Genomic DNA, 25,688 nt, shown 5'->3' on the forward strand with positions numbered 1-25,688 from the left:
ATATCAGTGGGCTGTGAGCTTCACACTGATTCACATCTGATTTGATGATGCAGTCCAGGGTGTGAACACTTCATCTGAAATGCAGAGCGGTGAACTCCGTGCAGGGCTCGTGGAAATCACAGCGCTCGGTCTGAATACACCTTTACTTTCTCCCTTGTGGTTTTAACTGTTTATCCATGTTTGAAAATGTCTCTCTCAGCCAGAGCCTTCAGGTAATTAGTAGATCCCCTTCACTTGTGTTTCTCCATTGTCTGTGCTTTTGCCCAGCTCTACTTAAATAGTCACCCTGCAGTTACTAGTTACTGGATCCTCTGCTTTTCTCCTGTCTCCATGCCCATGTTGTGCTTCTCTGTTCTTTATTTATTAAATATCGTCAACCTGCTGTTCTGTGTCTCAGCATCCATCTGTTTTCTGGGCCAAAGCAACTAGTCCTGACAGAACTATTAAACAATAATAGACTTTATAAAACAGTTCATGGGTTACAAAACATTTGCTCATTATATTAATAAAAAAAAATTATTTTATTAAAAAATTTGCATAGATCTTGTCTGTTTTTGTTCTCTAAAACTCTTTATTCTGCTCTGTCTTGTGAGCTGGGTGTATAATTACACTCCTAATGCAGATTTGGACTTTGACAAAAAGCATTTACTTAAGCCTAAAACCCCTATTGTAACTCGTTTTGTTCTTGCCTTAAAAAATTAAAAGATGGACCTTTCTGTTAAATAAGTAAAAGCCACATTAGGTAATTAGTTAACCAGGTCGGTGGTGTTTATAGGTCTTCTAAAAAGAGCAAGAAAAATAACAAAACATTGTTTGATCGGATAAGGGCATTATGTACCTTTCCACTGCATTTGCTCACAATAAAATAAAAAAGACTGTTATCCTCTATTCAGCTTTGTAAGCATTAAGCTGAATGCTGAAAAAGTGAAGAGAAATAAACAGGATTTACAGAATAGAAGACTGAAATTGTTAATTGTGCTTAACATAATCTGGTTTAGCGACACAGTTGAGCAAAGAAAGCATTTTTAACCTTTTTTTATCACCAAAATTGTCTGTCTAAAATTAAAATTGTTTTAAATTCTGTGTGAATCAAAAAACAATCCGAATATTAACATTGTAAGAAGTCTTCATGGAAAAAGGCATAATCAATTTATCTGGGTTCTTTTTTTCCCACACATTGTACTTTTACAAATGAGAACTGCAGAGAGACTCTTTAATTGGATTCTGGGTCTTACTAGCCAATAAAACTGCATTTTTTAACTGCTGCTGGAACTTCGGTCATTATTTTCTAGACATATGACTCTAGTCGCTTTTATGTGTGTACCTTGTGACCCTTTATATTCTGCTGTAATTGCTCTTAATGTTATGAATGCAGTATAATTAAAGTGACATTTCCCACACTCACATTCACTGCCATGGGGGCAGAAAGTCAACTTGATGATGAATACTGTATGTAAATGTAAATCAGCCTGCCCTCCTTTTGGTGACAGAGTGAGATTTATGCCTTTGACCAGGTGTATTGATATTTCCTGCTCCTGAACTCGAGCTAACTTGAACCAGAGGTCAATCCAGGGGACCAATTTGTCAGTAAATGCAGGCTCATTCCCCTCGCTAGTTTCAGTCAATAGTGTTTGACCTCATGTGAAAAAGAAGAACAGAGAGTGGTATACCCTAGACTTGGGAGCTCCACTCACTGAGCCGATCATCAAACATAAAACAGCACATGTCACCATCATTGTCTCTCTTATTCATGCATCAGTAACAGTTGCACATCGATATTGACAGTGTAGTAGAGTGGATGGAGCTCGCCAAATTTAGAGTAGAGAGCTTTTACAGAGAGACAGATAAGGGTTAGGGTTTTTAAAGGATCTGACACATTTGAGATATTGTCAGCCTCTTAGTCATAAAGCTTAAACACTTTGGAGCGTTCAATGTTATTCTGACTGTACACTTCATGCACAGATGAGTACTTCCGAATAGATGTTTGAATTCTGGACCCCACTCACAAAAATTGGATTTCAATTTTGGATATATTCACTGGTTGCATTTCACTTTTGCAGTATTTCAAACAACCTCAAACCAGGTGCTCTTGAACTGTTTTGGACTGTTTTTGAGTCAAAGTTGGAGGTTAACCTCCTCAGCAAACTGAGGCTGTACTTATAACGATATTGCTTTAGTGAGTAGCATCTGATTTCAATTTTACAACTAAAAGGACTCAATTCTTTTTCAGAAGGGATGAGTAATTGAACTTTTTCTAAGCACAATGTATTTTGTTGTGATGCTTATGAAATATACTTATATAAGCTGTTTATTGTGAAAATATAAACCCTTTCACCCACAGTGTGGTCTTAAAAAAAAACGGTATTTAGGATCTAAAGGTACATGCTAGGATTTGCCAAGTTTAAAGCTGTAGTGTACAGGATGATGGTGGAACAATAGTACCATTGTCCAAAGAAAAGCAAACTTCGTAGTAAACATTGACTAAGAAGGTACAAACATAGGGAGAAATCCCTGCTCCATAGTTGGCTGACAAGACACAGTGGATGCTGCCAGAGAGTTCCAGATGCAGAAGCCTAGAAGGCTGCAGAGTTGATAGATCAGATCAGAGCAGATGAAGGAAGACAGGATAATTCACAGGGTGAGGTCAAGAGGCAGATCCAGGTTGAGTCCACAGAAGAACCCAACAAGAGTTAGAAGACAGGCCAGACAAACAGATCAGACAGGTGCAGGCAGGCTCAAAAGTCAGAATACAGAAACAGATCAGGATCAGGCAAACAATCATTATTAGTAATGCTAGAGGGGAGTGGAGGAGAGTTGCGGTCTAGTGGTTAGGGCAAAGAGCTTGGAATCCTGAGGTTCTGAGTTCGAGCACCCACCTACTGCCACCCTAGGTCCCTGAATAACCTGGCACTGATGGTTAGGATCAAGGATTTGAAATAGAAGCAAGAGCAGGTGGATCTGATGAGCAGCAATGAGAAGCATAGGCAGAGCTAGACAGGTGAACGAAATCAGCAAACAAGCCAGCCATCAGCGCCAAAATCATGACACCATTAGGTGAAATATTTTATGGTAGATCCAACAAAGAGAGTAATTTTGCTACAATAATAAGATAGATGGAAAAGTCAAGGAATGGTTTTCAAACCCAAGATCACTGTACCAGCTGACAAGTACAAAACTAGTTGATCCATATTGATCTTTTAAGGAAAAACTTTCAATATGGAGATTTGATTTTAAAATTAAAAAGCACCTCCACCAAATATGTTAATTTCACTTCAAATCAACAGTAAATTTTTAAACTTAGATACACTGGTGTGTTCTGACAGGGAAAGCATTTCAAACACACACAAAAAAAATTTGTTTAAAATATATTAAATGAAAATATATCGTCTTTTATGGCCTCAACGTTGTTAACAATTTCTGATTGAAAAAATAATGGCCTTATGCATGTTAACAATTCAAACAACTTACCTGAATTGTCGGGGAGGTGATGACCTAGTGGTTAGAGCAGTGCGCTTGCGCTCTGAGATGGTTGCAAGTAATTGGTTCAATCCCCACAGTCTGCTCTCTGGGACTCTGAGCAAGACCCTTAACTCCCATACTGCTCCCCGAATGCCACACAAGGTAAATTTTTCCAATGTGAGATCAATAAAGTTCCATTAATTATTAGTATTATTAATGAATTCTACCAATTCAACAAAAAAAGTGGTCAAATATCTAATCACAACTATGCAAGAAGCTGCTTGATGACTTAAAAACAATTGGTTACTTTGCCACTAATATCTGCATATTGTTGGGGATGAGTTCATAAATTTGAAGGGATGCAAAGTCTGATTACCCTTATGTTTTAATATTCCTATTTTCCATTTCCAGTCAAAGCCTGTACATGTAAGAGCACATGCTTCATTATTGAATACTTGAACTCCCTTCTCTGTTGTTACCTTAAATACAGTTGCCAACTTAACTGCAGCAACTTAATGTTCAGCTGAGATGGGAGTGGGAGAAATAACGTTAGAGAGAGACAAAAAGTGAGTAAAAACACCCAAATAATATAGAGCTACTTTTTTCTGTCCATTAATGTTTATTATTATTATTATTATTTTTTTTTTATTAATGTTTAATTCATTACAATACTAACCCTCCTCCTTTACCCGGGTTTGAGACCGGCAAAATGAACCATAAAGAGACACTATGGCGGAGTTACAATTTTTTTGAAACTTTTTTAAACGTTTTCTTTTTTTCCCTTGTGGTCCACCAAGGAGCCTACAAATCACGGTAAAACATGAACATGTGGCTGTGTGAATCAAACTCCGTTATTTATTTAAGATAAAATATTTCAAATTCAGTTATTTATGATCAACCTGCGTCGTCAATCCCGGCGCATGTGCACTTTATTTGCAGTCTGGACGCTGAGGGTAAACATGATGTGTGTCTGACTGAAGCGCTGAGAGGGACTCCTGCGATAGCGGGGGAGAACGGGGTTGGGATGGGGGAGGCGCCCCGCGGCAGCACCTGCCGCTGGAGGACAAGAAAAGGAATGATACGTGCTTTCACGTAAGAGTCTCCAAAAGTCGCTAGATTTGTCGCTAGTCGCTTTTTTGAAAAAGAGTCGCTGGAGGGGTCTGAAATATACCGACAAAGTCGCTGAGTTGGCAACACACAACATTATTACAAATAATATGCCGACGTCACGTCAATCATTATTTTGGCACTTCAGTTCCAGGTGAAATGTTTCTCATATCTAATGTTCTTTTAATTAGACTGCATGTAGGCTAGTAATGATTACTTTGTGGGTGTGATTGGTCTAAAAAACGGCAACATACAGCTATAAGGACAGTTTGCTCTCACACGTTCTACATTTATAGTCACACAACACACCGGAACTTGGCGCGCCCCACCTGTCACGTCTCAATTCCCCACCAGTGGGTCGCGCCACACACTTTGAGAACCGCGGGGTTAGGGTAAGGGTGAGGTATGCATTGGTAATGTTAGGTTTAGGGTTAGTTTTAGGGTTAGGGCATAGAAAGGGTTGAAAATGACTGAAAATCAATGGAAGTCAATAGGAGTCAACACATGGTCCTCACTACATATAGCAGAACTAGTTTGTGTGTGTTTGTGTTTGTGTATCTTCCTTTAAAACACTTTGAGAAATATTAATCTGAAACAGAAGTGATCATTTCAGGACATTACAGCTTTTATCTGAACCTCTCAAAGGCTTTCCAAAACATGGTAGGACAAGTACATTTACTGCATAAGGATTCATGTAGGCAAAAAAAGTCTTAAATACTTATATTTAAGACTTTATTCCTATTGTAATATATGTAAGACTTTGACTTAGCAGTAAGTAATTTAAACTTATGATAAATGGCTATATTGAACACTCCCTCTATTTTCCAGCCGCCATTCTTCAGGAGTCCTTCAGTTTGAAGTAATCCAGTGCACATGCTAATCACTTGGCAATTGATCGGACTCCATTTGCTCCACCAATTTCTGTAAACCACAGAATTGATCTGAGAAAAATCAATTAACAGCTCAGAGAAGGTAAATATGAAGAAAAAATATGGATTGCTCTGCATATAGTGTGACCATCCTAGCAAATACTAACAGATGTTACGGCGCTGTTGCTGAGACGCTCAATGTTAGCAAATCCCAATCATGTTCAAGTTGCCTCAGGTGAGTAGTGATAACCAGGCCATCTTCACCGATATCGGTATCTTATATCTATCATAAACAAAATGCACTTAACCCGTTATATTCAGCTGTGGTTCTTTATCAGCATCCCAAAAGAAAGTGACAAAAGAGAGCTGTTTCATCATATTCCCACATACCTAACAGTTGGAAATGTATGTTTTTAAAGGTTGCAGGTGGAGGAAATGAGATCATGACACCTGACAGAATATATACTGTATAGATGCAGCAGCTCTGAGAGATTCATGTCTGTTGTAGAACATTTATCATAACTGGTTAGATTGTCCTGACATCATAAAAATTGGCAGCCACCTGACTCAGCAAAGTTCTAAAGACTTTACTTGGAATTCCAGAGTAATATGCACAGGGGTAAAGATAGTTTTAAATTATTTTTAATTGTATATAAAAAAAAAAAAAAAAAAGTTAATTGGTTCTTTCATCCAACTTGCATTTAAAAATATTAGGGTCTTTCTGATGTAGTCCAATACAACCCATATATGACAGCTAAATACATTTTTGTATTTTGGCCTTTGAGAATTTTCAATTTCTCTTAGTTTTTTTGGTTTTTTTCTTTAATTTCTTCATTTTCATTTTTAAAGAAAAGTAACACACATTAAAGCAAATATTCATGGCTGACTAATCAATATGTACAGATATTCCTACTATTCAGATTCTTTTTATTTTTTGTTATAGTTAAAACATTTTTTAACAAATAATGCCTATTCATCATTTATTCCCACGCTTTAGTGGATATGAAAAGCCTTTATTGGCATTATGGCAATGAAACTTGTTGTAATAATGCTAACACAACACCTTCAGAAACTCTTTGTTGAAAGAAGGATGTCGAAAAGATTAGCAGATATTCTCTCTTTACAAATAAAACTAAACTAAGGGTTCTAACAGTTCTTAACTATGACATTTACTTGAACTTTACTTTTTGAATCACATCTTATAGGCTTGATTTAAAAATAATCAAACCTATAAAACTCTGAAACTGCATTTCAATGCCATGACAATCCAGTAATTAATTTAAGAAACATGTAAAATAAATGTTAAATAAGTGTTCAGGCACATTTATGCCTGTCTCAATAGAAAATGTATATAGCAATGATAAACTGCCCAAGAAATTATTTTGAATCCAATGTGCTTGCACACTGCTGCTGTTCTTTTTGTACAAGTGTACAGTAGGTATTATTCCAAATCTTAGCTAGCATTTCTCCGGTTTGCTACTCCCCTGTCCGAAAGCTCCCATGCTACACTAATGAAACTACAAGGGAAGGGGCGGGGATGTAGGAGTAAAACATAAGTCTATAGTAGAAAGAGAAGGAAGCAGGGTCGCTAGCGGTGCCAAACAACCATTCACACACACACAATCACACCTAAGGAGAATTAGGAGAAGCCAATTATCCTAACAGTCATGTTTTTGGACTGTAGGAGGAAGCCGGAGTACCCGGAGAGAACCCACTCTTGTTCGGTGAGAAAATGCAAGCTTCATGCAGAAAGACCCTGGGCCAGGAATCAAAGCCGAAACCCTCTTGCTGCAAGGCAGCAGTGCTACCCACTGCACCACTGAGCAGCCCACACACAAAAATACAAACATAAATTATTGAGCTAATCTAAATCTATTATGTGATTAATTGATTGTTTATCTTGACAGACCTAGCCATATATAGTTTATTAAGTTGCAAGGGAAGAGAAAACTGATTAATGAGTGCACCAATGGGCCAGCTAAGCATGCGCTTGGGGCAAATTGTGCGTAAGCTCACCTGACGGAGTTAATCAAATTCTAGCGCTCATTAGACGAGTATTGAAACAAGCATCTGAGAGACCTAAATTCTGCTGACCTGTCTCACTATGCCCACAGATTGTTAACTCTGCACTGAACTTAGTGGCACAAAATAACAGACCAAAATAACAAGTCTTACAAAACTCCATACTGCCCCTAATTTTTTTAACTGGTACTCATTAGTGGACTGTTCCAGTCTGCTTTCACCCCTGATCATAACCTTATCTAGTAAAGACACACAGCAGGTCCCTGCAAGAACATTCTTGTCAGAACATAAGAGCAGAAGCAGCAGGAGAGTTTTATCAGTAGGTTAGACTGAACAAACACCATCATTTCATAATTTGTATTATTGCATTCATAGAATGATGCAGAAAAGTTCAAAAGTTTTACAGTTGAATGAGGAAAATTATTTTTCTAATAGATGAGTGTATAGCTATGTAAAGTGTGTAAGATTTACCTCCATCTTGTGGTGTGCTAAATTAGTTGCATCACCCGTGCAAAATTTGCCAAAATAAACGCTTGAAAAACATGGCACATATCTCTGAAAACAGGTCAGAAAGAAGCCTGTTCTCGCAAGATGATATGAATGCTGTGAAGAATAATAGCAGCAATGGAGCTCATCCAGGGGAACAGGCTAGCTTCTCGACGATACTGTCCTATTTTTAGCGAAACACTAAAGCAGGCTTCACTGTTAACTTACCAATCCAGGAAAGAAACCTTCAGGTCTGTGTTGAAGGCCTGCTCATCTATAAGTTGTCTTTACCTGGTAAAAGCTGAGCTGATTCAGACTCTTGTTTTCTCCCAGTTATCACTTGTTTTTCTTTCTCTTTCCTCTCACTGGACAAAGTACAGATAGTCTCCCATTGCGACAAAAAGGTGGAAAACAGAATGATCTACGTTTTGGGGTCCATTTGAAACCCCCCACGTTGTTAAAACATTCACAGGTAAAATGCTTAAGTCTGACCAGCACCCCTCACGACTTCCACTTGGTATAAGCATGACAGAAGTTGGATGGATGCATAAGTCTGACAAGTCTGTCCCTCTCCAGCTAGTCTTATTAAAAATGGCGATGCAACATGGTGTCTCCCATTAGGTGCACCGTCTCTTACACTAATTCTGAGCTATGATGATGGTATAATTTTTGATATGTTATTAACATCAAAAACAGGGCGTCAGTGGCATTGGATGCAGGATTTTTTCATGCAATTGGAGGGTTGTTGGTTCAAGCCCTGGTTCTGGCTATTAGTGTCTTTGTGTCCTTGGGCAATACATTTTGCCTGCATTGCCAACTGATGGTGGTCAGAGGGCCCGGTGGCGTGAGCTCCCTTCTGTCATTGAGCCCTAGGGCAGCTGTGACTACAATGTAGCTTGCTAACAATCAGTGTTTGTGGGAATGGAAGAGTGACTGAATACAGTGTAAAGCGCTTTGGTCAAGTCTCTTGACTTGAAAAAAGCGCTATACAAGTACAGGCCTTTTAACATTTTACCATTTATTAGAATTTCTCAGAATATGTATTTTTAGAAACAAGATTTAATTTTTGTTTATAAAAAGCCACTGTTTATAAAAGCCATTGTCCCTTTAATGGCTGAGACAGAGCTTTTACTGTGACTATTTTCAGAACTTATTCTGAATTAACTAGAATAATCCATTGCCATGTTTTTGTCCATCACAGCTTTGTCTCGTGTTAATCCTACCATATTTGTTTTCCTTTTTTGTATTGTACATTATATCTAAAGAATTGTTTAATTTATTCAGGGTTTTGATGCCATTATTTTGGTTATATGGGGTACTAAGCATGTTTGTACAGCTTTTAATTTGATGTATTTATGATGCATCTCTTTAGCTGTTGGTATCCTTTAAACAGGCTTTGTTTTAGGGGAAGAGACAAAACAGCCAGCCAGGCATCATCGTAATCCGTTATGGACAGCTTCAGAACAGACTTACATGAGCAGGAGTTAGAGGAGGGGTTTAATGTCCTTGACCATCATTTGGCGACTTCTAGTCCTGCCCTCAGATTCACAGAGGGAGCCCACAAGGGACACTTATGAGCCATATCTGATCCTGTAAACACCATGGTGTAAATCAGGTTAAATCCCTCTACATGAAAGAGCCACCATAAGAGTCTAAAACCCATAGTAACAAACAAGAGTATAAATTAAATTATTGCAATCCCTAAGACTTGCAATAAGGAGCTCCAAAAAATTGAAATTATATGGCAAGCTTTATTACCTCCCCGGTACCTTAACATGGAGCATAAAAGCACTTCATGGTAGGTGATCAAGACATTTTCCATGCCCTAGCTTACTTCACCCCATTGACAGTGAAATACGACCTTCCTGCCCACCATTCATCTTGTTGCTTCATGCCTGTAGCAGGCTTCCATATTAAATTGGCACACAATTGACTTACCATCCCATCAGTTCGTTCATCCATTTCTTTTTCTTCCCTTCTGTTCTTGTACAAGCAAAGTGTTCATCATGACAAAATATGATGTTCAAACTCATCACCCCTGTCTCCCGTTATGATTATCACAGAGTGCTGCTGCACAGAGCCCTCATTCACTCATACCTTGGAGCTCATTAGCCCCACCAATCATTTGCATTAGTGCTAGTAATGAAAAGCCTCCATTAATAAGATGGCCTTCAGAGATCATTTACCCTCCTGTGCATCCAAGCACTGTCGTATCCTCACAGCTCACCCCCTTTCTCCCAACATCCCAGTACCTGTCGGTTATCAACACCCAGCAGAATGCTTTTTGGGGTTAGCTATAATGGCATCTCTCAGCATCTGTATCAAGGAGGAGAGTGAATGAGCAAGTGACGGGTCACCTGATAGCTCTGAGTGAGCTGGAGGCTCTTGATCACAGGCAGGCACTGGCCTTCAACTTGACTTAATCAACACCTCTGTGGGGTATCTGGACACTTGAGAGAGACCTCAGCCCAGTGTGAACAAAAGGAAGGAATCTTATCTCAGGAGACATTTTCGTCTTTCTCTGAAATTACTAATCCTTTCTGTACTAAGTATCTCTTCTGACAAAGTGCAGTTTTCCGGCTCCTCCTCTTATTTTTTTGGACAATTCAAATTAAATGGTTCCTCAGTTCCGGTCCTCAAGGTCCGGTCTCCTGCAACTTTTTAGTTGGGTCTCTGCTTCAACACATCAGAGTCCAATAATCCGGTCATTATCGGGACTCTGGATGCTGAGGAAGTAATTTAGCAATTTGATTTAGGAGTAGAAGCAGAGAAACATATAAAAATTGGAGGACCGTTGGACCAAGGAACACTGCTTTGGAGAAGCAGATATTTCTGTACTAATTGTATTTTTTACCACAATCTAAATGAAATATTTTTAATGTTGGTTTCATACACTAAATTGTATCAATGTACACAAATATAAAGCATTGTAGTTCAATTATCTGTGGAGAAAAAAAAAGCTATAAATTTTTTTTTGTCTGGAAGATAAACTATTTCCTTATTTTCAAGTGAAATTTTTCAATTTGCAGTTTGTAAAAATATACCAAAAGTGAGATAAACAGACATTTCATTTGTATTTAATCTTTAAAATATTTTTTATAAAGGGATTTTCATTCTTTAATAAGTATAAAAAATTGGATTTTAAGTAAACAAATCTAAAGCTGCCATAACAAGCGTGTCATAACCACTGTTTAGTCTCACCAACGGTTTCATGTGTGTTTAACTAAAGACAAAATGTATCTTAAGAATACCACAGAGTATGTAGTGAGAGTGTTTTAATCACACTTTTACAAATCTTTTTAATGTTCAATATTAAGATGCATTGGGGCCCAAACAAAAGGTGTCAGCATGTTGTTCAAGAATACTTGCTTCTTCAGTATAATTATCTTAGTTTCATAGTTGCATCTTGCTCACTCTCTAATTCTTCTCACTGCCCTGTTTTTTTTTTCCTTATTCCTTTTATTTAATATAGATATAAAGCTGTAACCGTATTGGTTCTCAGTAATTGATTCAGGCGCAGAATGCAGCTCCGGTATGACCAGCTGCCTGTCATGTTGTGCCACTAAGTTCAGGCACAGTTTTAAATCTGAGCGTGCAATGAGACAGGTCTGCAGAATTTAAATCTCTCCTCCGCTCGCTTCAACATGTGTCTGATGAGCGCTATACTGATAAATTCTGCTCCGTCAGTTAAGGTATTATTTTATGCTTAGCTCCGTGACTGCGCATGCGCTCTGCCCAAAGGCAGGCTGGCTGACTTTTGTTTTCCCATTGCAGCTTTTGTTTTTGACCCTAAACCTCTCAGCCACCTTAATTCGGATATGTGAAAAGAAAAGTTTCTTTTGCCTTTTTCTTTTATAAATCATTTTCCTAAATAACCTGCCTCATGACTATTTTCTTCCATGTAGTTTAGCACTTTTTATTTGATTTCATTGAAAACCCCTTTTCTATCTACTAGGTAGTCCGTAATAAACTGTGTTTACTTCTTACTCTTTTCTTCATGAAAGCCTTCAAAGAATTCTTCTCTTTAGTAATTATTTTCTATACCCATAAAAACAAGTGGCTCTTACCTGGGGCTAAATATAGAGTTTTTGTGCTCAGTTGTTGAGCACTACATTTAAAACTAACAAGTTAACTGAAAAAGAGGAGTTGTTAGCTTTAATAAAACTAATATTTATAACACAAACAGCTATTCATAAAAGAATTTTAAATGTGTTTAAACACTTGAAAGCTTTTTTTCTAATATTAATTGGGCAGTTATGTCCATTTCCATAGTCAGTTGTCCACTACTCTTTTCAACAGTGTTGATACTAAGACCACAGTTTGCTGTGATAATGAGAAAAAAAAATATTTGTGGAGTGAAACTCTAATCCTTCAGTGTGACGTTGTGCAGATATAAACCTTACCACTGATAAAAGGAAGCACCCAAATGTTTCCTGTCTTTCACAGAAGGCCTGCTGCACTGAAACCTCATTCATGAGAAACTATATTTTCTTAACTAGCTTGACTATTGAAGCCTTATTTAGATTGGATCCACTAGACAAAAAAGAAGCAAAACATGATGTGTTACAAGAACAATCTCTCCATCTTTCTATTAGCTGAACAACTTTAGTTAAAAGTAATGGTGTCAATACAATTTTGTGAAAACATTTTATCTACCCAACCAGGATCTAAATAGTATATAAAGACTGGAGTCTTTATAATTTTTAAAGATAAATATTATTATTGTTGTTATCAATATTAACTTTCAAGTAGCCAATATGTTGCATCTATCATTTCTGTATCAAAATAAAGAATGAAGAGTTTTATGAGCCACAGATATACATAAACAGTTTATTTAAAGAATGTATTTATTTATTTTCTTTGCAAAAAACTTATTATTAATATTAGTGTTGAAAGGAGGGCAAGGGAGTGGCACAGTTACTGTAGAAAGAGAAGTTTTCCAGTGACTAATGGCATGGTGTAAGATGCAGGCTGCACTGTTTGTCACAGTTGCATACAGTATGTCTCTACAATTCATTATCTTTCTCAAGAGCCGCTGAGGTTCAGGGCCTTAGCATTTGCTGTATATATGAGATATGTGGGTGACAAAACTGCTGTCGACGTAGATTTGGGAGTGATTGCAGGAAGGGAACAAGGACAGGGAAATAAGTATGCCTCATCCCTCAGCAGGCTATTTAAAGCTAATGGCTGCTTTCCAGATTCTGGGGAGACAACCAGGGTTTGTTATGTTTGTATGACTGCTGCTACAGCTGGAAAGCCTATAGTGCCTTTTTTTTTTCATTTTTATTAATTTCAATTCTGTTGCAAAACAGTAATTGGAGCGTGTCGCTTTCATCTCCACTTATCTCCTCAGCTGCTCTCCCTTCAGAAGGCTGCTTCTTTTCCTGGCGTTGGCGCTTTGTGACACTGCTGGTCTCTCTGTGATGTATTGTCTGGGATTCTGGTCCGTTTTGTAACTTGGAGTTGATGTACATGGCAATTAAATTCTAACTCCAAAGAAGCAGAGCCCACTCCCACTTTTTTTCATGCTTTTCTCTCTCTCCTGTGTCCGCCAATGATGCGTCTTTACTCTTGAACCCCATTCAATCAATGTCTAATTTTTTCCTGTTCTGTCTGTCTTTGATGAATCCTTCCATTGCCTCTATCTGCCTTTATTTCTCCCTCAGTGTCTTTGTGCTTGTTTCTTTACCTTCATGTTAATGAGTATAGGGAAGGCATAGCAGGCAGTTCCTGGTTGGGGAGTTAATTAAAGTGGCAAGTTTCAGCCCACACAGTCAAAACAAAAGGAGGCTCCTTCTCTTTGCAGTGACACCGAAAGATATTAAACATCTCCAAACTTAAATGCTGTGAGGATGCAGCTGCAGCAGCATCACCTAACATTTCCTATCCTGAAGCACTGAGGGGTTTATTGTTGTGCTTTCCAGGCCTGTCACTGCAAACCAAAGCAGTGAACCAGTAATTACTTACCGAGCCTCTTAAACTGCTGCATGAAAAGCTGAGATATGAAAACGAGCTGTGCAGCCAGAAAACAGTGGTGACACTGATCAGATAAAAAATCAAAGTAGAGAAAACAGTAAAATCTGCCTTTTTTTTTTCATCTCCAACCTGCCACCTGAGGTGCATAAAAGCACTTAGAAACGCTGAAAGATTTGTTCAAGCACGGATAGCTCTGTGCAAGCGCACTCGAGCTGGAGGTATGGTGGGTTGGTCGAGCAGGACGGGAGCTGTTGCTATGACTACCATTCCTCGGCTCACTCTTGCAACCCAGGAAAACTGTGTCATTATCCTGTACTCTGGACAGGAGGGGAGAGAAGGGATACAAAGGGAGAGGATGGGGTAGAAAAGGGGAGAGGAAGATAGAAAAAAAAAAGGCAAAGGAAAGGGGGGGGCAGCCAAGCTTCCCAGCATCCCCCTACATCATCAAAATTTTCACCCACATGTGTCCCTCTATGCATTTTTTTCTTTTTTCCATTTCCATCCGTCATGCTTTCTAGTGTTTTTAACATGAAACAGTAAACAACCTCAGTGCTGGCAATGCCTGAAAATAATAGGTAAAAACATAGCGCTGTCATTTAATAATGGAATCTGCTTTTTTTTTCTCTAAATATTGTTTCCAGCATGCTATTGCATTGGTGATAAAATCAATCTCTTAATCATCCTATTTATTTTGACAGTACTGTAGCAGACATGTACCGCCCTAATGACAACCCACACAAAGTTAAATAAATACAAGCTTCTCAGTAGCAGTGGTTTAGTTTGATAATCTTTGTCTGAAGAGAAACAACTGCGATCTGTTTTTTTTGCTCGCAAACACAATAAACTATATGCCCAAGATCTCTTGTTTGTGTGCGCTGTACTAGTGTGAGCTAGTGACTACTTGAGAGGAGTTACTGTACATTGTGAACTAATTACCCGGCAGTGTAAATAGAGGCACCCTGCTGATATGGGCTGTTCACCACATGATTTCCCTTGGTACACCAGAGCCTGTTTGCACCGCCTTGCTGTGCTCCATGTGCAGGCATGCATGTGACCTGAACACGCAGGTATATGTGCGCGCTGATGGAGAGCATGTTTTGTAACCTTCGAGGCAGCATGTATTGAGCTTCTAGCGAAAACAGTGTGTCTGTTACGGCAGTTGGGGTGGGGGATAGCAGAGGCCCTCCAAATGAAAAGCCGCCCTCTACTTCTCGGTCCCCAGAGAGACCTGTTCATATTACTGAGGCTGTCTTGTGGTCAGAGAAACACAAACAGCACTAAACAAAAGCCTCCTTCTGTAGCAATAAGAGAAAAGAAATTGTGTTGCCCTCATTTGTCCTCCTCCCCTCTGATGGGGTTTGTTAGCCAGCATAGGGGGATGGGAGACTGGGTAAAAATGTTTGACAAACATCTGAAAATAGAGGAGATGGAAGGAAAGTCTGTTGGACACATTTTCGATTTTCAACGTCTTCCTTTTCAAGTCAGGTTAAAGCAAGGTGTAAGATTTTTGAAAACGTCACGGCTGCTGCAAAGTAGTGTTGGTATATTGCGATCTTAATGAGGGGATTTCTACCATCCATGTGAAAAGCTTTTGTTTGATTTCTGATCTCTGTTGTTTTTTTTTTTTTTTTTTTTTTTGTTTGTGTAGCTAGTGTCAATTATGATTTCTCTCTTAGAGTTGGAATAGAGGATATAAGAGCTTCAAGAACAGCCTTAACTCTGTGAACAGCCATAATAATGCATATTAGCAGGAAAATTGCCACTCTGTGAGGAAGCAGTCACTTTCAAATTGTTTTTTTTCCCTTATTCTAAGAAACAATTATTACATTGTTTGTATTTTTAGACTCACTTTTGCATCTTAATTAATGACTGATATAATTAGCATGCTTGGCAATAAACAACCCTATTCTCCCTCTTTATCTTGGTGTAGAGCAGGTTGTGCAAGTATAACAAAACAAAGAACCATTGCTTTTATCACCGTTATTAAACTCACTTAGAAATACAAAAATATTTATAATTGTTAGGAAAAAAGATCATTTACAGAATTCAGAAAATAATCATAAATAAATAAAAAGTAAGAAAAGTTCCACTGAATCAACAAGGAAACATTATAGTCAACTGTAGTAAAAATATTTTGCCCATTTAAAAATTAAAGCATATATTTTAAATAGAATAGAAATGATACAATAGAATAGAAATATCCTTTCTTTTTCCACATTGTGTTAATTGCTTTATGCTATTCGTGTCATTCTGTGCTAAAACTTATTTATGTATTATACAATTAGAAATAATGTTTATGATAAACTGTTTTGTCACATTCTGTTCATATTTAAAACCAGACATTTGCAGTCTTAATGACAGATTAGATAACTCATGGAGGATCTAAAGATCTGCATACCTACACTTAAAGCAGTCTCTTTTTCTATTTCTATCCAAATCTGGGAAAGAATGAAACAAAATTAATTATTTTCAGGGCTTTGCTATTATATTAAAAATAAAGTTGTTAGGAAACCTTTTAGTCGCATACTCAGAATATAATAGAAGATGAAAATTATCTTATGTAAATAAAACTAGCATCACTGTTTATAGCAGTGTCACAAAACATACTTTCAGTACAGCTTATCTCGGAGCATACCCCAAAACAACTTATAGAGCCCTTTTTTAAGTCAGGAGACTTGACTAAAGTTCTTTACACAACATTCAGTAAGTCACCCATTCACGCACACACTGATGGTGGTAAACTACATTGTAGCCACAGCTGCTCTGGGTCTCACTGACAGAAGGGAGGCTGCCGTACCCTGGCACCACTGGCCCTCTGACCACCATCAGTAGGCAGCAGTGAAGTGTCCTGCCCAAGGACGCCACATTGAAGCCCCACAGCTGGGGCTCGAACCAACAAATCTCCAATTGCAGGGCAATTTCCTGCGCCCAATGCCACCGTCACCCAAATGCAGTCTGAATAAAGGAGAAGCTGCTGAACATCTCATACAGCCTTACTGGATCGTTATTTTCAGTGACGCACAAAGCCAAGTTATTTCTAATACCACCCCATACAGTATAAAGCATAGACAGCCACTGCATTGTCCAAATGGGATTATTTGACTCAAAAATGAGAACTTAAACCTACTTCAACATCAACCAGATCCTTAAAACGGAGAAACTGTTCTGGCCAAACCCCAGTTTTCCTTTCTTCTGTTTGTTCTGAGAAGTCATTCTGACTACAAGAATTTCACTAGTAAAAAATGTCCCATCCAGTGAATAAAGCTGCTTATTAGCTTAAAACCGCAGAGACAGACAGATAATTTGACCGATCAGATTTCACCAGCATGTAACCACCTGCATTGATCACTTTCATTTTGGAAGATAATAAACCTGTAATTATTGAATAAACGTGTACCTTTAGGCTTATTTATCATGTGAAGACTAAATGCTACTTTTTATTTTTAGTTTACAATTGCTTTCTTTTCTCATATTTTTTTTTTGTCAACTCTCTGAAGTCTGGTTCTAGCTTGGGTCTTAAAGGAGCTAAAGCATTAAAATACTGATTGCACAGAAAAGAGTGGTGTTAAACTCAGCTTCAGTGCTGGGAATAACGCTGTAACGTTCCTCCTCACAAACCAGCTCAAATCAGTGACAGTGGCTCTGTAAATTGCCGCTCTAGCCATTCTCATTTATAAGCCTCAAAGCAAGCAGACTGCGGATTTGGAAATAACTGGTGCGGCAGAGTGAAAGTGCAATCACAACTAATCAGAGCTTCTCTTGTTTCCTGCCCACAGCACCCAACACTGCGCCCTATGGGAGCACAGGAAGCGCCCATCTCCCGCTGGCCTGTCGATACCTGGTCCTGGCTCTCTCCTCCTTCATCAGCGTGTACTAGCAGTGGTCGACGCAGACACAGTGACTGTCAAGAGCCTTTATGAATCCTTTTTTTGACATTGCTGATGGCTGAAATTCAATCTGGTACTGTTTGGTGGAAAGCTGAGGAGGGAAAATAATCAGCTTCTCTTTGTGTGGGGGATTTTGTTTCTTTGCTTTCTGGTGAAAAATCTGTCATGTAAATGCTACAATGTTATTTTTTATCATTATTGTTATTTTCTCTTTCATATATTTTATTATGTTCCTAATTGACAGACCACTTTGTGAATTAGTGTTCAACACCCATACCCCCCTCCCAACCTCACCAACTTCAATCATATCAACAGCCTCTCAAACGAGTTACTTTCTTCCATCTTTTTCCCTGCAAGGTGACGGCGCAAACTTTTCCATTCATTTTTGTACTTGGTTAAAAAGAAGCAATTGTGCCAAGTCTCTGAATACACAGATTACCGTACCAATGTGTTGAATGTATTATGGGCTGGTGAACAAAGGAAAGACATTTAGATTTCTAACAATAACATATTTGATTACAGAGCGTGCTTAAAATACGCAGGGGAAAAAAGAGGGCAGAAACAAACGAAGAAAAATGGCTGGGCTTTATCTGAGACCCGTGTTTCCATGATTTCTCAGTAGGTGGATAAACAGTCCTGAAGGATTGCGATGTTGTATTTCGGAAATGGGTCCCTCATTTACCACGCCTGCCTGACAGCTTTAATCAGGCAGCCGTCAAAGTAGCAGAATATCCTGTATCATATCTTTATATTTCAGTATAGTGTAGGGTTTTGTTTGCGGGACCAGCTTCTCTCATCTCACCAGGAGCATTAACATAAATCATATCTTTGTACAGTATGAATGGAGGAACATCGCTGCGCTTCTGTTTACATTTTTCCTAATAGAAAATACTACAGCCTGTTCTTCATGCTTGTTCTGATTGTTCAAACCGTTTACTTCACTTAGTAGGAAGAAGGGAAGCCCAAGTTCAGTTGTTTAAAGATTTACCTCTCTTTAGAAGAAATCTCTTTCTACAGGTGTCAGAGCAGAATTCTTTCTTCTGAACTGGGTTCCAATCCCTCAGCAGCCAACTGCAGATGTTGGCTGCAAGTTTTACCAAAATACTTCAATAACCTAACCAGAAAAAAATATATATATATATTAAAATCTGACTTTTCTCCTGATACTAAGAGGGTGAACAAAGATGATCAGTCTCTAAGTTTCAGACTAATTTTTTTAAGGAAAGCTTATAAGAGCAGCATTTTCATTCTAAGGTGTAGTGCCTTGTGAGAGTATCAATACCCCCATTAGCATTTCTACACTTTCTCATACGACCACAATCTGAATTGTATTTATGAATTTTTAGTTCTATAAACCAACACAAGGTAGAGCAGTGAAGTGAAGAAAACAAATTAATATTTTCAAAAGGAAATAAACAAAAGTTAAAAGTGAAAATGTATTCTATGAATATTAGTACTTTAAAACTGTGATGAATCACCTTTTGATGTGTTCAAAGACATTTAAGGACAGAAAAATATATTAAAATTCTTCCTTTCAAAATACAATCTCTAAAAAACAGATTTTTCAAGTCTTGTGCAAATAACTATTGAATTGAATTCAGGCCTGAGAGATTCTAACACATCAGTTTTCGGTACTGATCTGGCTGTATGTTCAGCCTCTTTGTCATGTTTAATTATTAGTCTGTTGAGTCTCAGATATTTTGCAGTCTAAAGGCCTTTTTCCTGCCCCTGCTGAAGAAAGGCATTCCCCACAGCATAATACTGACATTGAAATTTTCACACTGGGATTTTCACACTTCCCAGAACAGAAGGATTCAATGTTAGAAAGACTTACACGGACTTTATTCAATAAGTAGGTAAACATTTGAAAGTATTAAACTTATTTAAATTTTATTTTAGACCACTAACATAGGAGCAACTGCAGTACATGTCACAATTTCCAGATTTCTATTCTTAAAAAGCATTTGTTATTTACTGATCATTCACAAACATGCACTACCTTGTGTTCATTCGCCATTTTATAAAATACCAGTCAAACATCGAAGCTGGTGGTTTTTAGATAATACTATATGAAAAGTAGAGGGATTATGGATACTTTTGAAAGGCACTGTACCCTCAACCCACATCAATAAAACAGAAATACTGTAATGCCTTAATATTCTCATACTAATATGCTCATACATTTACCATTGACACATGCATTTCCATTTCCTCCAAAGGACACTTCCAGTAGCTCTCACTTAGAATCTCCTCCTTTCTGATGACCGAATGTTTATCAACCATCATCTGACTTGTATTCCAGGATAAAGCTGAGGAGAATTACAGCCCTTAATAAGTATTTTTTCAAATGTATCAGTTGCCTCAGATACAGATGCTGAATTTTTAGTTGAGGTTAACATGTTTGCGAGGTTGTTGGAATTTAAACTGTGTTATATTCTGCCCGACAACCGGAGGACTAACCATCAGGTTCACAGTATTTTCACAGGTAAACTTGTGACTGAAGATCTGTAGAACAATAGCCATTGCGGTTAAAAGACTTAAAGCACAAACACTGTCATTATTTACATGGTGATATATTTTGGGTTCTGTTTTTTTTTGTACGGAAATTATTTCTGGCTTATTTTACCAACTATAAAGTTACTGCACCATTTGATTTTGTTTCAGTATTTAAAGTATAATGGAAAATGGTTCAGACGTATATTTATTCTCTTCCTTTATTAAAATGTATAAACACTGCGTTTTGAAACATGTAAAACTGGATATATGACATTTATTTGAATGAAACACAGTATGGCATAGTTTCTAATGTCGTCAGGTTCCTTTAGATGCCATTACTGCTGTTGATTTAGGTATGTTTAAAAGAGCAATGTTTGCAATGAAATTTGCCTACTTTTTAAAGCAGAGGGTGTGAACCAGTATATCAGTATAATAGATCAGAATCAATGTGTGTATATTTGGAGAAAATAGGTACCTTTTGATCTGTAGAGCCAGTGTGTAGTCTTAGTTTTCACACACTCGTTCGACAATGTGCAGAGAGTATGGTTGTGCTGCATGTTCAAAATTAACCAGTATTTTTGAAAAGTTGGCCATTTTACAGACCTTCCAACTTTAAATGGAAGTGGTTTTTCTTTTCCAAAATCTTGATTCATAACCTTGGTCTGAAAATACATACCTCTACAGATCACCAGGCTGTGTTTGTATATGATTTATTTCAATCAACTTGCTCTTGATTTATAATGATAACGATTGTTGTGGCACATTGTGGTGACAGTTCGGAGTTAATGCTGGTTACTTGTTTGAGCACTTAAGACCATGCTAGTATTCCATATGAAATGTACTGGATGTTGATTATTATTTTTTGAATATGGTATTAACAAGTCCCTTTTATCGAATCCGTATAATTTGCAATAAAAGTCTCCATGTTACAATGTAAACCCACATCTGAGTTTATGAGCAGTCAAAGGGGGTTGCTGGTGGTGATGCCAATGAAATATTTCTGTTGCTAATGTGACCCCAAGAAAGCAGAACAAAACACTTCAAGTTTTCTCCAGTTTTTACTTCAGCCTTGTGGGTGATTAAGCTAACCTGCAGACTTTTTGGGTAAAAATCTATTTAAAGCCAGCATGGATCATGTCAGCTAAACCAACACATAAGAAATTGGCTAAAAGAGGCAGATTTATATGTTTTTGTACAATATATACAAGGAGCAAACAAGAGTAAATCTGTTCAAAACATTGCTGGAAGTCACTAAACCATCCACTGTTCTCCCATAAAAAAAACAGAGCTACAGAAAAGGGGATTCGTTTAGGAACTTGAAGCAGGCGTAGTTGCAGTATTATGAAAGACTTGCTTTGAGAAATTAAGTTTAAACTAATTGGACCACTTTCCTTCATATTTGCTGTGCAAGACTATTCATATTACTCCACATTTTGTCATACAGTAATATAACCCTGACCTTGATGGTAGTCAAGTGATAGGGCAACAAAAAAGTAGCAAATAACTGAACTGAAACAGAAATTATACATACAGTGGGTAGGGAAAGTGCTCAAACCCCTTACATTTTTTTTTACTCTGTTTCATTGCAGCGATTTGCTAATATAAAAAAAGTTCATTTTATTTCTCATTAATGTACGCTTAGCACCCCATCTTGACAGAAAAAAACAGAAATGTAGAAAAGAAAAACTCCAATATCACATTGTCATAAGTATTCAGACCCTTTGCTCAGTATTGAGTAGAAGCACCCATTTCAGCTAGTACAGCCATGAGTCTTCTTGGCTGTACTAGCCAACAAGGAAACCAAGGAACCCCCCGGGGACTGTATTGACCAGGTGATGAGCAGTGCCTGGTTTTCTCCACAGCTTACAAATAATAACGTGGTCTCATTGGACCAGAGAATCTTTGTCATAGTCTAGGAGTCCTTCGTGTGTTTTTTTGGCAAACTCTATGCAGGCTTTCAAATGTCTTGCACTGAGGAGAGGCTTTCATCGGGCCACTCTGCCATAAAGCCTGACTGGTGGAGGGCAGCAGTGATTGTTGACGTTGTGGATCTTTCTCCACTCTCCCTACTGTATCCCTAGATCTCAGTCACAGTGATCTTTTGGTTCCTCTTTACAGCTCTCACCAAGGCTCTTCTCCCACAATTGCTTAGTTTGGCTGAACAGTCAGGTCTAGGAAGAGTTCTGGTCTTCCCAAACTTCTTCCATTTAAGGATTATGGAGGCCACTTTTCTCTTAGGAACATTGAGTGCTGCAGAATTGGTTTTGTAACCTTGGCCAGATCTGTGCCTTGGCACAATTCTTTCTCTGAGCTCCTTGGGCAGTTCCTTCGAGCTCATGATTCTCATTTGCTCCGACAAGCACTGTGAGCTGGAAGGTAGACAGGTGTGACAGGTGTGTGCCTTTATCAAGTCCAATCGGTTTAATTAAACACAGCTGGACTCAAATGAAGGAGCAGAACCATCTCAAGGAGTTTTTTTTTTTAATGTAAATTAGCAAAAAATTTCTACATTTCTGTTTTTAAAGAGAAATAAAATTACCTTTTTGGTTTTAGCAAATAGCTGAAAAGAAACAAAAAGTGAAAAATTTAAAGGGGTCTGAATACTTTCAGAATTATTCTACACAAAGAATGGTGTGCAGTTTGCATGACTGATGTAAGTCACAGATTTTCCCACTTGAACAGTGGACTCCTGCACCTTTTCTACATTACCATTAACTTCTTGCCTGTTTCTCTGTTGTTGAATAATGGGGAGTTATATAATTTATACAGCACTACTTTTACACCCTGATTTACTCTATTTACTAGGTCACTCTGTCAGAGGATGGATGAACCAGCTTAATTTCATTACACTTCCCAATTGGAATTTGGTCACTGAATTATTCAGATAATTTGCTAGAACAAATAGCTACATTTCATTAAGTTTCAATAAGTTGAATTTCATGATATTTCCAAGGATATACCAAAAGTACCTGAAGTGAAAATCCCTGCACTGATCAGTCAAAACTATTACCAGTTTGAACCAATATTCTTAATTTATTTTTGAATTATCACTAGAGAGGCATACCATTGTATTGACCTTCGTGGTACAGATTTATAAAAAAAAAAATGTTACCTTTTACTGCTGATGAAGGTTCTCAGTCATCCAGGTCATAGTCATTCCGTAAAAATTCAAAAAATATCCACTGGACTTGGTTTTCAAGATTTGAAGACGTTTCGCCACCTCTCCAGGAAGCTTTCTCAATTCAAATGTCTGGATCCGCAGTGAGTTTGAGTCTTATACAGACAACGCCTTGTATCGCTTGGAAACATGCAATGGTAACCGATGAATGGGTCGTTAGTTCCATCGTTAGCCTGTAATATCTGAACCTGTCTATGATTCTAGGGGTCGGTCGTTAAAGGGGGGATTGTCATTAAGGGGGGGATTGTCTCCTGTAATACCTGAAACCTGTCTATGATTGTTAAGGGTTGGTCGTTAAGGAGGTATTGTTCACCGGCTGGGGCGGGTGAGTCCCTCGTTCCTCTGTGATGGAACGAGGGATCACAGAGGAACGAGGGACTCACCCGCCCCAGCCGGTGAACAATACCTCCTTAACGACCAACCCTTAACAAAAACCAAGTCCAGTGGATATTTTTTGAATTTTTACGGAGTTACCTTTTACTGTAGTTTTCTAACTTCACAAGGCAGAAATTAGAAAAAATGTAAACTTTAATTTAGGTACATTGGGGAAAATATTTCAAATAATGTATATTTATTCACATCTATACAGTATTTATAATAAAGGGATTTATATGTATACCAACATTTGTCGATTATTTCATTAAATGAAACTTTTTCCCCCACTAAAGTGAGAGAAATCAAACTAAAGGGTGTCTTTTTTGAACAATGTTCAATTAAATTATGTATAGCAATAGAAGATTTATTTTAAAGCTTTACCCACTCCTTTATTTACAAAGGAGAATAATATATGTATTCACATACCCAGTAGGCTACCTGTTGTCAATAAAAATCTTATATTATGGCAGCACTTCTAACTCAAGCACCATGTTATTTGATAGTGTTATGTTTTGGGTTTTTTGTTTTTTTCTAATAGGTTGACCCTCATATCATCCCAGCAGTTCATATATGATTTTTCTGTTGTGGTTTTGTTTGCCCTTTAAAATGTTTTTGCACAGTAAAAAAACAAACTAATGGTCTGGAACGCTGCGAGGTAGTGAAAGTTGAAGTTGTTGTCCAAAAAGGGGTAGAGGTAATAACTCAATATAATTCTGAAAGTTCCCCGGCTATTAATTCAAAATAAATCCAAGTGATCTACATATAGTCAAAAAAGAAATAAACCATATTTTTATTTGTGAAAAAGAAATGTGGTCAAATCTGTTACTAACTGTTTGTGGCAATTATTATTACCTTCAAACCATGAGCAGTAGTAATCTGATGGAGAGTCCAGCAAAGAGAGAGTCTTGGTTTATTCAGTGGCATCAACGTCTCCCTCAAGCTGGTTTAAGCTGATTGGTGCATCAGTGTGTTGCAATAGGCTCCTCAAGATATCGACTCATCTTAATTGCACAGGATGATGCATATCTGATTCTCCCTTTCCCCTGGATTTGCATTTTGTATGCACACACACTAGAGCTCAGATGGCCATATGCCACAGAATATACTGTAGGATCAAACGGGATTTAATCAACATTATCTTTACTGGTTCAAGAGCATCATTCAGTGTGTGTGTGATCACTATAAACAAAAGCCACTGGTTACTCCATCCCACAGTGCACCTGGAAAGGATCAGATCCCTTTTTTAAAAGAGTGCAGAGCTTTCAGGTGTCCTATGACCTGAATCGTCTCTTGACTTAAACATCCTGGATGTGGCATGCCTCAGAGAGAAAGAAAAAAAGATGTGTTGATGTGCAGGCTGAAAAGGGGCCATGCCACCCACCTGCAGAGATTGCTGCCTCACCTCATGTTCCAGTTGACAGCAGGGGAAAAAAAGAAAAAAAAAATCCCTCTACCTTCTACATATAAGAGGATTTAAAATATTCATGTTTGTGTATTATCATGGCTTCTTCCTGTTTTTTTGTTTGTTTGTTTTTATTCTTATTTCAAAGCTCTTTTATCATCATTCTAATGTATTTGAATTGCAACATGCCTTTAATGTATCTTATAAATCAGTTAAATATCATGTCCCAGTCTTTATTTGGGTCATTGCCATATATTATTCTGCAAACTAACTAAAAAAAGGTTCCCAATCATTCAGCGTTTTTATCAATTATTAAGGTGATTTTTACACCAGATGTTAATAGTAACCAAGCATTTTACACATTACTAAAAAATTAACATGAATTTTTCCATAATGTATTGGTAATAAAGTGGACGTAGACAGGGGATCAG

At 37.8% G+C, this 25,688-nt stretch overlaps 1 long non-coding RNA gene across 1 annotated transcript in view; it reads left to right on the plus strand.

Annotated features, from left to right (window-relative positions):
* Positions 1-21,566, plus strand: part of LOC119794226 — a 38,544-nt gene extending 16,978 nt beyond the window's left edge. The window contains exon 2 of the long non-coding RNA XR_005282197.1: positions 17,696-21,566. This is a non-coding gene — a long non-coding RNA (uncharacterized LOC119794226). The remainder of the gene's footprint in view (positions 1-17,695) is intronic.
* The last annotated feature ends 4,122 nt before the right edge of the window (positions 21,567-25,688 follow it).

This window comes from Cyprinodon tularosa, unplaced genomic scaffold (assembly GCF_016077235.1).
Source record: "Cyprinodon tularosa strain WSP-4 unplaced genomic scaffold, ASM1607723v1 ctg471, whole genome shotgun sequence".
Classification (NCBI taxonomy): Eukaryota; Metazoa; Chordata; class Actinopteri; order Cyprinodontiformes; family Cyprinodontidae; genus Cyprinodon; species Cyprinodon tularosa.